This window comes from Nicotiana attenuata, unplaced genomic scaffold (genome assembly GCF_001879085.1).
Source record: "Nicotiana attenuata strain UT unplaced genomic scaffold, NIATTr2, whole genome shotgun sequence".
Lineage (NCBI taxonomy): Eukaryota > Viridiplantae > Streptophyta > Magnoliopsida > Solanales > Solanaceae > Nicotiana > Nicotiana attenuata.
In genome coordinates this window covers 143,501-155,681 of record NW_017670666.1, presented here as the reverse complement: position 1 = coordinate 155,681, position 12,181 = coordinate 143,501, and positions in this window count along the sequence as shown.

Genomic DNA, 12,181 nt, shown 5'->3' with positions numbered 1-12,181 from the left:
TTCCCTTCCATTCTTATGGTAACTAGGCCTGATAGCATCTTTGCTAGTCTTGCCGGACTAGGAGCTCTACTAGGCTTGACCGTGGGAAATTGCTTGATTTATGAAAGAAAGAATGATGTAGGTAGATAGAAGTAGTAGGAGTTCCCGTCGAAGGGCAAATGATTCATTTAGAAAAGATCCGATACCAAGTGAATGAAGAAAAAGGGCTCTATTCTTGTGTAGTGATCCCTTTCATTCGTTCATGGTCCCATCTCTATCTGTGTTAGAGAATCTTCTCTCTCACTATAAAGTATATGTGTATATATACTTTAACAAAGCCGACCTGGACGTCCACGACCCTGAGTACCATGAGGAAGAGCTCTAACTGGCTATGCTGGAGGAGGTGCGGTAACCATAGTACCCTGCTGCTGCGTGCCTGTCTGACCAGTACCACTATCTCGAGGGCAAAACCTCGTAATGTGACCAACCTCTCTGCAAGTGTAGCAACTTTGAGATGTACCCCAACACTCGCCACGATGAGTGCGGCCACAAGTAGAACATGAACGTGACCCTGTCTGAGATGATCCACCTCTCTATCTCTGAGTCTGCTGCTGGCCCTGCTGGGCTGGGGGTGCCTCGGAAGTAACCTGAAGTGCTATCTGAGTAGGTCTAGACTGACCACGACCATGCTTGCCCTTGCTCCCAGATGGAGCACCACTCTGTCCTCCTGTAGTCTTGACCTCTTGCTCTCCCTCTCGGCTATGTCCCGCCTCTTAGATGCCTTGCACCTAAGGGTGGTATCCAACACGTCGGCATAAGAACCGGTCCGAACAATCCCAGCAATTGCCATACGGTAAGCCCACCTTTTCTTGCCCCCCAAAAAAAATGAAGCTTAGAACTGCCAGAGCCAATTATTGTGCTTCTTAACCCTGTTTTCGTGATACTCTCACATTAAACCCTACTGTTCCTTAAGGTAACGGAAAGCAAAACTGAATTCCTAAGGTGGAGAGCAAAAGCAATAAAGAAAAGAAGTTAAAGAACATTTCAAATGCGTCGACATAAATATGACTGATTCTGTGTCAATACATTGTAAATTTTTTCAAGTTGTACTGTGACAAACAGCTCAATCAATAGCCGACATGTTTATCCAAAAAGGATTCAGATGAAAAAATAAATTACCTCATTTTGATTTCTGGTCTACTGGAAATTTAGTTGATAGTATAGCTTCAAAGTGGAATTGATGTGCACCCAATTCCACGGACATTGTTGATATAGTTTGCTACTACTTGTGTAGCATGTTTTTTAGTGCCGCTTACTCTACTCTATTGGGTAATTTTAGTGTCTTTATTGATGTTTCCTTGACAGGATTAGAATAGATTCATATTCAACATGACAATGATGAAAATATCTTTGTGAAATTTCTGCAATTTCTCGAAATCTTTGAATGAATCTTCATTTTGGACAGTTCTTAGGCTACGCTAACAGACGTGTGGGAATGAAGCTACTACTATCTTTTTTATGTTTAGCATCAGCCATACCTTTTTATGATATGTCCATCCTAAAAATCTGCAAGAATTTTCTCATTGCTTTTGAACTCAGCTCTTCATTTTTGTTTCGCAGTTTGTTGTCTTTGTATTTTTACAGGAGTTAGGCCTCTCAATATATTTGGTTTACAATCTTCCGGAGTGCATGGTAAATCTAGGATTCAAAGTTATTGGGTTCTGCTATTCGTATATGTACGATCTTTTTTACACGCATAAATATACATAGTTCAAATTAATCGCAATTAATTCTTGAACCCCTTGTGTTTAGTCTAAATCCGCCACTAGAAGAATCCCAACGTATCAGCCTCTTTAGTAACTTGATAATAACTATAAGTTATTTATTTTATCATAAAAACCTATACGTAGCTCAAGACGAGGGGTCATCTTTGGCAACTGAATAGGGTCAGGGAGGTATCTCCTTGATTAATAGTTGAACATGCTTGATGAACTTAGGGACATGTATATACAATACCTCGAGGTACAAGCACTAAAATGGCAATTTTTTGTTGTGTTGTTCTATGATAGTGGTTTCATCTTCTAGATTAGGCACTGAAACTGATCATTTTTTTATTCCTTCAAATTTTTTATTCAGGGGCCTGGATTTTTGGCTGTATTCTGTAATGGTTTTACTACCTTTTTTTTTCAACTGTTATTAATTTTGTCAGATTTAACACTAACTGACTGTCCACGGATTCTGATATTCAATCCCACAATGATTGGAAATTTGTGCTTTCAGTAACCCACTCTTTTGAAAAATAGGCTTCTGTGCAAAAAATGGGGTGTAGAATGTGGAACCAAATCCCACTAGCAAGAGCCTATTCCATAATAAGGTTTCTAGAGGATTTTAAGTGCTTGTTAATTGCTTTGCCTCTGTGGGCATTGGAAGAGCCATATTTTACCTATAATTTTTTAAAATGACAGCTTCAGATATTTTCTCTTACTCCCTCTTCTATCTTATCCTTTCTAGTCGAAATTTTCTTGGGGCAGTGGTACATGCCCATAAGCTACAGTACTAACAGCAAAAACAATACCAATTTCTTTAAGGGAAGAACAACTAAAGTATCTTGACATGGAAAAGAAATCACTTTATAAACCAAACAGTCATTCAACTAGATCAAAACCTGTAAGTAGTTAAATAGGAGAAATAGAACAAATCGCTTAACACATTACTCTTGTTAGTGAATCTCCATCTTTTTTTTTTGCTTTCTCATTCGGTGTTCGGTACCCGCATTGGAATCCGACTAATCCGGATTCGCGTCGCGTAGGGCCCATTTGGGGGAAGCGCTCCTTACCAAGGATTTATCCATTCCCATGGCTCAAAACCGAGACCTCTGGTTAAAGGCGGAGCAGCCTCATCCACTGCACCACATCCTTTGGTGGTTTGCATCTTCAGTTGTCTTCAACTTGTGACTGAAAACAGCAAGGTATAACCTAAATAAAACTTACCCACATCCCGTGTCACATCCGGTGTGTACATCAAACCAATGAATGCAAGACATGTATGTATATACACACTGTGATATGTATTATAACCCCCAATAGCAAACAAGAAAAATTAGGATTACCAAACGGAATTTTGTTCTTCATCTGCCATGTCACTCTTTGGATTCTGCATTTGTTCTTATCATGTTCTTTGTGACGACCCGAAACCTCGAAATTTTATTTTTGAGGGAAAAATGGTAATTTGACCGAACCCGTAGGTTCGAGCCGTCATTTACGACTTATCGGGACTGGTCGGATCGATTTCCAAAGGTTCCGGATGAGTTTGTGCGAAACTAGTCACTTAAGTGGTTAAGAAGGGTTCCAACAATCAAAACCGGGCAAACGAGGTCGAAATTGTAATTTGACGACGCATACAGGTTTGTGTCGTCATTTGTGACCCATAGGAACTGGAATCGTGACCAAGGTAGTGGTAGTTGGTTGGCGATGAGTACGAACGACAGGTACCTTCCTTTTTGTGGAAGATCCTTCCATCCTTGGAGACAAGTCTACACTCTTTTCAATCTTAGTAGAAGTTTTAGCCGATGAGGAGAGCTCAGTGGGAGCTAGAGCACCACTCTCAGCTTCTGTCTGATCGAAATCATCGAAAAGCCATAGGTCGGAGTGCGCGTACTAAGACTAAGGCTAGAGCTCACTTCTTCCTTACTAGACCGATTGCCATGAATGAATGAAGACGCTTGACTTTAGCTACAGGGTCGGGGGAACAAATAGGCGTGGGGAAGAGTCTGCAACAAAATCAATTGAATAGACAGAGAAGTCCGGTAAGCCTATCGATTCAAGCAAGTCCGACTAGTTTAGGCGCCACCTTCCAGACTTCTTAAAGCGGGTGGTTTTATGTCCGGAGCCCTATTCTGGTTACAGAGTGCGGGTAGCCGACATATAGGTTAGCAAACTGGTGAATCAATAGGCTTTGCTCCTGCCTTCGCTTCCAGGAGGAATCCTATCATCCATGGCGAAGATATCGTATAATAAGAAATTACTTAAGTCATCGGTCCGAATCCTGTCCCCGCCTAATCCATCTGAGGCCCGGCCTCAAGATTTGAGATTCCGTAAGTAACTCAGTGCAAGGACTTGAAGAAGAAAATAAAATAGGAACAAGCGCGCTGGTTGTTTAGTTCGAAATGGAGATTCCTTTCCCCTATGATTCTAGGAACAATCCTCACCGCCCTTTCAATTCTATCCATAAGCCTCTATCGAAGAAGCCAATTAAACAAAAGAAAGAAAAGAGACGATGACCTTATGCTTGAACAGCCTTCTTCTCAAAAGAAGCGAAGACGACTCGAAGAGGGAGAGGCCGAAGGGGGAAATGGAAATAAGGCGGAAGGAAATGGGGATGCACCTCTTCTTCAAGAAAAGGAGGCTCCTATAACCCTTGAATTTGAAGGAATTCAAGTAAGCTTAGCCCCTGTACAGGATGGGGGGGAAGTTCAATTAGAAGAGAATGACCCCCTTTTTGACTTTCCACTTGCTAACGAACTTCTACCTCAGCTAAATGCAAACCTTGACCCGGAGTTGGAGGAAAACGAAGTCTTTCCTAATCTATCTCATAGTATTACTGAAAGAATATGGGCTCTTCTCGAAGGAGATGCCGCTAATTCTCCTTCCTTAGGTGTCAAATGTGATTGATCCGGCAGAGTGGATAAAGAATTACCTACACTTTGTATTTCTGCTTAGTCTCGCCTGCTATCGTAAGAATCCTAAAGACCAGGTGACTGGACATCTTGCTTCTTTGCTAGTTCCCTTGAGTGGGTCTAAAACTTCCTTATTCTAGGTTATTTGGTACTGCCTTCTTTTGTGGACTCCTAGGAATTCCGTATAGAGAAAAAAGACAGTCTTCAAGTTGAACTAGCTCTAGGGTTGCTGAAACCTCTTTGCCTTCGACGGAGTACATGTTTTTGAAGTTCCATTCTTTCCTAGCGGGGCAAAACCTCTGCCTTAAGGAAAAGTGTATAACCCCAAGGCTACGAACCAAAGGAGAGAGGCTAGGTCTCAATCAATAGAAAGAAAAGCAAAAAGTCTTAGCCCACACTAAAAGAATCAAAATAGTTAACTGGCGAAAAAAAGAGAGAGCGTTGAGAGAATCGGTATGGTCATAGCAAGATCTTTCTTATTACAGCACAACCCACAAAAAAGGAATTGTGTATAGAGAGGAAGTCGCAGCTAAGAAATAAAAAAGGACGATGAAGGGGGAGCTAGCTTTAGTAGAAGTAGGGGCGGGAGATTCAATTAATCGAAATCTTGAAGGTGAAATTTAACCTCTACCTCAGAGGTAGATTAATAGCTTTGCCTTTCCTCATCCCATTTTTTTCTCTTTGATCCCACGCTCTTATCTTCCATTCGTTCTCTGATCGCCTCAGCCGCTCTCCTAGTTATCATTTCCATGACTCTCTTTTTCCCATTCATCTCAAACTTCCTCGTTGTGGGCGAGACTATAGTGTTGAATCTTTTTCCAGTAGCTGTTCTTGCAGTTGCAGTAGTAGCTGTAGTATCATCGAACTAATGGACGGACCGCAATGCAAGTACTAGAACTATGAATTTCTATCAATGTCGGGATAGACAGAGGTCTAGGATAGTACGCTGTCGGAGTGAGACCGGGGTAGAGTAAGGAAGTTAGACCGAAATGAAGGACTCAATTCCTCTAGAAGAAAGGAGAGAGAAAGAAGAACCAATTCTATGAAAGAATATCTTATTTACTAGAATCGGTTGCTACTAGTCCGGGTTACCTCAGAGATAGAGCCATTAGGCGAGAAAAAAGAAGGTAGTTAGTGCACTAACTCAAACCTTGTTCTTGGACGAAATGTCCTGCTAACATAGGGGCACTCCTACTAAGAAATGGAAGAGCCAATTTCTTTCTCTTCGACGACACAATGCCTCACCTGCCCTCTGCTACACATCTCTTTCGTTCGCCCTAGACCCACCCACCAAATGGAACTCTGCCCTTTTTTGTTGGGTTAGAACGAGTATGAAGTCAGGGAGGAAGAAGAGAGGGAAGAAAGAATATAGTAATATTTACCTTTCCCAGCTCTCAGAAATGGAGAAGGAATCAAAAATCTAGTGAACCCCTCAAACTCCGTAGGTAATTCGAGACAATTCAAGAAGAATAAGATAAGCTAAGACAAAGAACTTGAACATTGACAATAGAAAGTTGAATACTACCATTCTTTCGCGTTGACTCTTCCGCGGAGTAGCCTAAAGAATCCCCTTTTTCGCTTATTACTCCTATAGAACGAGAGATTCGGCAACATTCACTGAGTAAAAAGAAACGTCCACTTTCTTTCATAAGAAAACTTCTTGTAAACTAAGATTAGTCTTAGATTAGGTAGGAAAGGGGATCGCATCACCGACCATATCTATTATTAGTAGGAAGGTAAGTACAAAAAACTATCTTTCTCTATTTGATTGACAATGTAAATCTATTCGGATGATGTGATAATTTATGTAGCCGAGTCACGAGGACTTCTTCTTCTATTCCCTTCCCGGAAGATAGAGGGAACTTAGCCTCTGACAAAGTAGTAGCTGACATAGGAATAGCTGTCAAAGGAAGAGCTTCCGCTAAGATTCTGACTTATTTGGAAACTAGATTTGCTGCCCCTGCAGACTCTTCTTTTGAAGAATCTGATTCGCTAACATTGGTATACTGAATGGGTCTTCCTTGCCAACCTTCGCTTCTAGAAGGAAGTAAGTAGAAGCTGACCCTCCTACATACATTGCAGGGAAGGACCCCTCCAGTGGCATACTTTATGGAGAAAGGCTTCCATCAGCAGGCAGGTATTTCCTTTTCTGAGACCTTCACGTCTTGTTGTCAAACCTTATTCGTATTATAAATTATCTCGCTTGCACATATAATTGGGCTCTTAAGCAACTTCCGGTACGATGAGGTTGCTCGGAGAGGTCTGTCTTATCGAGTTCCTATACTCGATGACCACAAGATGGTTCTACACGGCATCTTGTGTAGAGGGATCTCTGGCACAGACTTCCTTCTTTATGCTCATAGGCTTAACCAACCTAGAGCACGGTGTGCTTGTATACCAGTAGGCTATTACGACGCACCGGAGACCTTCGGCCATAAGACTTTAGGCGCAACGACGCAACTATTATATGACCACTTACGCATTGATACGTGAATACGATGGGATACGACCGCCCGTAATGTCTTTCCGTTGGTATGTAGTTGGATCGATGCTTCGCCTCATCCGTGCTCCTTGGAAACCTTGACTCTTCAATAGATTAGATTCATCTTAACTTAAGAAAAGTGGTACTTTCTCTTTGCCTTACCGTCTTTTCTCAGCGGATCAGCCACATAGTCCGAAGTAAGGTTAGTGACGGGAACTTAGCTATCTTTTGGTCAGGTTTTCTGGGGTTGGTTCCTCTACTAGAATAGGTCCCGAACGCCTCACTTCTCTTACTTTCGGTGCTTATCTTCAATTATAAGATGGTCACCCGCCCTAAGCAAGATCGGTTCAGCAGGCCAATTCACGCATCTTCCGCAGAGTACCAGAAAAGCCCTATGAGCTAACTTTCCATTTGACGGCAAAGAGCAATCGGACCTGTGAAAGTCACATCTTTGACTTATACTTATATACACGGGCTTCGGAGAGGATTTTTTAATCAGAATCGATTTAGCAGTCCATACCAGGTAGATTTAGGAGTGACTGGCAGTGAATGCCCGGTAGCAAAGGTGCGAAGCAGACTCGGCTTAACTTCACTTGAGTTCGCTTTCCCCTGGAAATGATGGAATAAGCTTTTCTTCCTCTTAGCAACTATGAGCTCATAGGGATCTGGAATGAACTTGGTTAGCTAGGACTAATAAGGGATAGGATTTGATTAGCGCGCTTTCCGCCTGTCCTTTCCTTACTCTGTCGATGGTATGCCTGAGATGGCAGTCTTTCTCCTTGGCTTGTACTCGAGATCCGATGTTCGAAAGACAACCAATCCTTGTCTAGTAACCATTCTGAGTGGGAGTTCGGATCTATGTTCAAAGGAGGGGGTCTATTAGCAGAGCGTCGATAATCGGGTTCTTTCCTTGCATTGGTTTTCATTTCGCACTATCTGGTCACTGGTTTGAAGTTAGTGCTCCGTGAGTGTATAGCGAACCTAATGTTCTTATTTACTTGTTGGACAGGTTTGAGTGTGGATGGCAAGTGAGTGCCGGCTTTTCAAAGAGATATTTGGATCCATCCTTGCCAACAGGAGAAGGGAATAGGCTTTGAGGGTAATGTCGGAGCCTCTGCCTAGCCCATACCAAGGCGAGGCACGTCTTTTCCAAGGTCGAATGTGACGACTCGTAGTCCGTCAGCTTCTTTCTCAGGTAGTAATCTTTCCTTTCTTCCCCTTTCATCATGCTGGCCTAAGACGCATCTCATGGAGTTTTCTGTGACCGAGAGGTATAGCAAGAGGGGTCTTCCCTAAATAAAAAAAGTACCAAGACCGGAGAATCAAAAAGATAGGTCTTAATCTTCTCGAAAGCACTCTGCATAGTCAGTCTAGGGCATCGTTCTACTCCTTTTCTTCTTCCTCAAGAGCTTGAAAATGGGCTCGCAAAAGGGAGTGAGCTGTGCGATGAACCTGCTGATATACTACCCAAGAATCCTCTTCTTTCTTTCCTTTCTCGGGGAATGAGCACACCTTCAACTAGTCACCAGTGCCCAGATTTTCTGTCTCTGCCAGCTCGTAACCTCGCTCCTGACTATTCATATTCACGGCTTATTCATAATCAAGGCTGTAACCTCCTAATCAAGGAGTGGAATTTTGAGTAAAACTAGCCCCTAGGTCTGCCTCGTTTGACTCCCAACTGCCCAGTTCCCTTAAAGGATTTGGCAGTAAAGTCCTTATTTCCATGCTTGTCCCTCCTATTGTTACTCCTCCAAGGGAATGAACAACTAGTGTTAATACCACCCTTTGAAATTGTAACATATAGGAGGGCATGTATACAGTACTTTCTCCTTCAAAAAAGAACACAAAGTTAGAATAAACACAAACCATCATTTCCTCCTCTTTAAGGATTTGGATCTGGTATTCTGCAGCATTATGGTGTGCTGCATATTTCATTGCCTGGCTCCCTGTATCTCATATCCTGGATATTGGATGTAGTATTATGTTCCATTTCACACCCTTTATCTTTGTAAAGTTCAGCCTATCCCAACAACTCACCCGATCAGGAAACAATCCTGCTGCAAACCTATGAGTTGTAGGCATTCTTGTGGAAGTATTTGTCCTGTAACTATTGTTTTGTTTGATGAACAACTTACTTCCTTCCATGCCTTTTCTTATCACTGATATCCCCTCTAGGGACTGAGCACATAGTGCTAAATCCACCCAAAGAGAGTTAATCAGATGATGATACAAAAGCACATTTCCTGCACCTGCAAAAAAAAGCACACTGTTAGTTAAAACACTAAATGCTATGATCTCCACCCTAAGGTTTCGATCACAGTACTCCCCATAGTCTGTTATGCCCAGGTTGCCTTCCAAATTCATCTTTCATACTTCCATAATCCTTGATGCCTGCACTCTGCATCTCCACCTTGTTACCTCTTGCCCTCCTATCTTCTTGCAACTTTCACTCTTAGATAAGGACATTGGATTTTATCATTATTCACTATCCTCCTCCCTTGAATGTCCAGCTCCCAAAAATCATGTTCCTCGATGACTCCAACATCCAAGGCATAATTGGCTAAATGATCAGCCAATTTGTTTCCTTCCCTGAGGGTATAAACCACATTTACATTTGTTCTTGTCATCAGCTCCTTGATCTCTTCCACCTGCTTAACTATGACCCATGGTACCTTCCATTCCCCATTCAACTCATTCCTCATCATCATGTAGTCTGTGTGCAAATCTATCAACACATAATCATTCTCTACACAAAACTTCAATGCTTCCAAAATTGCCTTTGCTTCAGCTTCAGTATTTGTTCCTTCCTGGACTTCTTTTCCACATCCATAAATTAAATCACCCTCCTCATTTCTTAGCACAAAACCAATTGAACTCCTTCCAGGATTTCCTCGAGAAGCCCCATCTGTGTTTACCTTTATCCACCCTGGGCTTGGGCACTCCCATAACACCTTAGTGTAAGTCAGCTTAGGCAAATAAGATTCCAGAATATGCAGCAATTCTGGCCATCTATGAGGTACCTTTTGCAGAGATGGCTTCCTGAACATAACTAGAGATTGCAAAGTTGTAGATACCTGATAAATGACTCTATTAACTGTGATAGCCTCCCCATGTTTATAGCTATTTCTTCTTTTTCATAATTCCCATATATTTACAGCTGGAAGTGCTTGCAGAATAGGTTGAAGTCTGGGCATCACATCTGCATTCCAACACTTTGTTATTGCCTGATGAAATGAAATTCCCTCCAGATTGATACCAGCATGTCCTTAAAAATATTTCCAAACCTTCACAGCTGCATATGAAGTGAGAAGAGATGTTGCATCGTTTCTTCTTTTGGCTCAGAACAACACCAACATTTTGAAGCCATTAGATAGCCCAATCTCTTAAAAAAATCATCTAATGGTAGCTTATTTCTTCAAACTTTCCACATAAAGAAAGATATCTTAAAAGGCAGTCCTTTCACCCATATCTTCTTATATGCATTGCAAGGTTCACCCATATCTTCCTTGAAGGCTTTGACTACATTTTTTGCTAACTTGAGAATATTGACCCTTATCTTTGAAACATAGGACCTTGTTTCTTTGGAGATTGCAAGAATGTCTCCAATAGTTCATTGAGTTGTAGCAAGAAGGTCCTTGATGATGGTCAGCTTGCTGTTAGTGGCAGTCAAATGTTTCTATAAGATCGGGATCACTTACACCATGATGGGAACCAAAAGCTTTGACCTTTGAATCAGGCTGAACATTCTTGATTTCTCCCACCTGTTTCTTCACCCAAGAACCCTTAATACACATATATCCCATACTAGAAAAGGCTCTTGAGTTGTAAGAGTTGGTGACAGAGACAAAGGGGTATTCTAAGACAAAGATGTTATAGGCTTCCAAAAGATGAGTGATAACCATACCAAATGGTAGACTGGTGGGGTCATAAACACTTTCAACCATAAAATTTATAACCCACGAGGATAGTTTGATTTTAAGCTTGGTCACCAGACAATAGACAAGAAAGGTGACTCGTTGAGAGAAAGTGGAGAATGAGCTAGTGTGAGGAAGAAGGTTGTTGCTACAATGTGGGTCAGAACTCGGGTTTCAAAGCTAACATCACTGCGACCTATCTGGTTAGGGAGGGAATCAGAGGGACACACTGCTATACAACACTTGGCTTGATCAAGAATAATTTCAAAATCTTCAAGCCAGGTATTTTTGAAAATCATGGAGAAACCAAAACACTTACACTAAAAATTTGAGTCAAATATGGCAAAATCAAGAACGATGTGTTTTCCTAGAACTAGGGATTCTAACTTATCAGTCTTGTTAGAACAGAGATTGGCATAGAACATCCTTACTAGAGGTTCATAGACTTTAGGAGGGGGTAAAGAGAGAAAAATTGACTAACCTTGAAAATCGAACAGATCCTTTACCTTACAGTTGAGAGCTTCCAAGTCGTCAAGATCGATTATTCTACCATGGGCAAAGGGCTTCTCTTTGAGTAATCAAGAAGTATCTATTAGGAGTATCCCAGAAATTGTGGTCCGACTCTAGAGAACTTGATAGGTCTGCCTTGGATTTCTTGGGGGTAAAAGATTCAGGGGGTTCTTTCATGGGTCTTTTTCCAAGGGATTTTTTGCTCATTCGGTGAGTATAGTTAGGAGACTCTGCCTAAGAAGAGGCAAACCCTTTAAAAGAGTGTTTTTCCTTGGAACAGGTACTTTTTCTGGTGGAGGCAGAGGGATTCTTGGAGTATTTTGCCATTGAAAAGTTTTGGAGAAGGGTTTCTGAGTGATAAGACCAATGAAGAAGAAGAGGAGTGATTGAAAGGGTTAAAAGGAAAGGATTTTACGGCTGAGTACAGGAAAGGAAAAGGCGTCTGTGAAAGGACATGATGATTGATTTTCCTTTCTTGAGAGTTGGGACTAATGGGAAAAGAGAGGGAAATTGGAGGCACTCAATTAATGATTACTTACATAAAGGAAAACAAAAACATTAGTCATACAAGAATTAGAAATAACACATAAGTCCTAATTTTTAAGATCAAGCAAAATAATG